General features: G+C 33.7%; 1 protein-coding gene across 3 annotated transcripts in view; it reads right to left on the bottom strand.

Annotated features, from left to right (window-relative positions):
* Positions 1–2500, bottom strand: part of LOC118766471 — a 40689-nt gene that overhangs the window by 6146 nt on the left and 32043 nt on the right. The window contains exon 1 of one of the 3 annotated variants that reach the window (XM_036509842.1): positions 766–847. The exons of 1 other annotated variant lie outside the window; for it this stretch is intronic. The gene's annotated coding sequence lies outside the window, so the exon portion shown is untranslated. One more of the 3 variants, XR_005002413.1, reaches the window with a different exon arrangement.

Genomic DNA, 2500 nt, shown 5'->3' on the forward strand with positions numbered 1-2500 from the left:
GATATTTATTAATACTTTATATGACCAATAAAAATAAACTTAGAACATTCAATGATGGTTCACATCCGCATGAAATGAAAGCGGTGTAGGTCGGTGTGTTGATTGATGAAGTAGCGTCTAGAATTTCAAGGAAATCCCTTCGTTAAGACGGTTACGTATAGGATTATTATTAATTCATAATCTGAGAAAATCCTTTAGAGTCTATGGCCTTTTCGGTTGGTTGTTTCTTTGTTTATTATTGGTAAAAAAAAAGACTAGTGATACCTCATCGATATTAGCTAGACTTGGCATTTTGTGATGAATGGAAATCATTAATACAGATTAGAAACAGCAGTTGGCATAAGGCAGAACCCTGTTGAAGTCACGTTGCTGTTTCTTTGTGGCAAGATTCAATACCACGTTTGGACAGGTAATGTTTTTCTCTATGCGTAGTGACAGACTGTATGCGTAAATTAACTAGCCCACGAATATTGTGTTACTCAAGTTTCACAAAAAACAAAAACAGGAATAACAACAAAAACCGAACAAACAGATTTTAATGGTGTACATCTTTCTCTAAATCAATACAACACAACACACAGAGAAAGGTATACATACACACACACACTCACACACGTACACACACATACACACACACTCATTCATATAGCCATCTTCTTTGAATAAAGCTCACACATCGTATACAGACTCACACACGGCTCATATTCGACGCATCCACGATGCCAACGCAAATCATCGTCATTTTGAAGAAACAATTCAACCAACCAACTTTATAGTCTTACTATGAAGTATTCATTAAATGGGTTCTTTTTCCTTTTTTTCTTTTCCCTTTCTCACTTTATTCTTTTCTTTTCTTCTTTCTCTTAGGTGTTAGTTCGCGGCGGTGACAATGGTGGTGATGGTGAGAGGAGAAGGGAAAGCGTCAAATCGTGAGGCTGTGCATTAAAGACGTTCTATTAACGCCCGAACAAAAGATCAGATGCAATTGAGGGAAGGTTAAGGAAAGTAGCATTATTAGAAGCAAGCGATTGATTGATATTTTTTATTCATTAACAATCAATTAAAACAAAAAACAAAAAAACAAAAACGAAAAAAATATCGAGAAGAAAGAAATGTTCTGATGTTTTTGTGGTCACTAAAAAACAGGTCGCCTTGTTATCTCTCCCATTTTACGATCACATTTTGTTGGACGGATAGGAAAAAATCGAATCGAACCATTCAGCACATTCTGTTGTAAAGTTATCTACAAACAAAAACGGGAGGGGTAAGCATAGAAAGGAAAATAAATATAAAACTCTTTAATAATTATATATAGCCTCCTTGATTAAACGTATCATTGATTAACTGGCTTCAGAAACACACATATACGTACGTACTCACACACACACACACACACACACACATAATATATATAAATAGATGTGTTTATATATATATATATATATATAGATATACGATTATATACTATATATATATATATATACGTATATATATACGTATATACATTCATACATGCATAAATACATACATAATATGAGTATATATATATATATATATATAATATATATATATATATATATATATATATATATATAGATGAGTGTACGTATATACATGCATACATACATACATACATACATACTTACATATATATGAGTATATATATATATATATATGTGTGTGTGTTGGTGTGAGAGAGAGAGAGATGGAGAGAGAGAAAAAGAGAGAGCATATATATATATTAATAGTTATCGCCAAGCTAACATGGCAGTCCAGAAAAATAGGACGAATGCTGCCGTTGATTAGCTCCAAGAGGTTATCGCCTCTAGCTAGTTATGTGACACACAAACCTGTGTCCATTATAACCTTTGAACAAGGGAGGTCAGCAGCTTCCTCTTGCTGGTCTGGCATCCACAGACTAGTTTCGAGGTAGTTGCTTCTTATCAATGTGGAGTATATATATATAATATATTAATATTATATATATATATATATATATATAATATATATATATATATATATAATGGATGAATGAATTATCCTATGTTTACAGTTAAACACGAAAATTCAATAAACAGTTACCAAGGTAGCAAAATTCACGCAAGTAACTAGGATGTAGCGACCTATTCAGAGGTAGAAACTCCGGGTTAATGTGGAGTAACACTCACACACACTATTGAGTCATCAGAATTCATTCACTTTCAAGAGAACATGAGATAATTCCTTTTTGGAATTGGTCCCCGAAGTACAAAGATACTATAAATAACCCTTTCTACTATAGTCACAAGGAACTATAGACATAATGGAACAAGAACGTGACAGGCGACAACAAAACATTCGGGCAGTTAGACGATAAAAAAAGGATAGGAAAAAACAAGGACGAATCATTCAGAGCTTTCAATCTTCAGTCGAGTACCAGATCGTCTTTGCAGTTTCGGCCGATTACTCTCGAGGCTGCTCTAATCTGGCCAGCCCCAAGAAAATCTAAGCTAAGAGCACT

The sequence above is a fragment of the Octopus sinensis genome, linkage group LG1, assembly GCF_006345805.1.
Source record: "Octopus sinensis linkage group LG1, ASM634580v1, whole genome shotgun sequence".
Taxonomy (NCBI): Eukaryota; Metazoa; Mollusca; class Cephalopoda; order Octopoda; family Octopodidae; genus Octopus; species Octopus sinensis.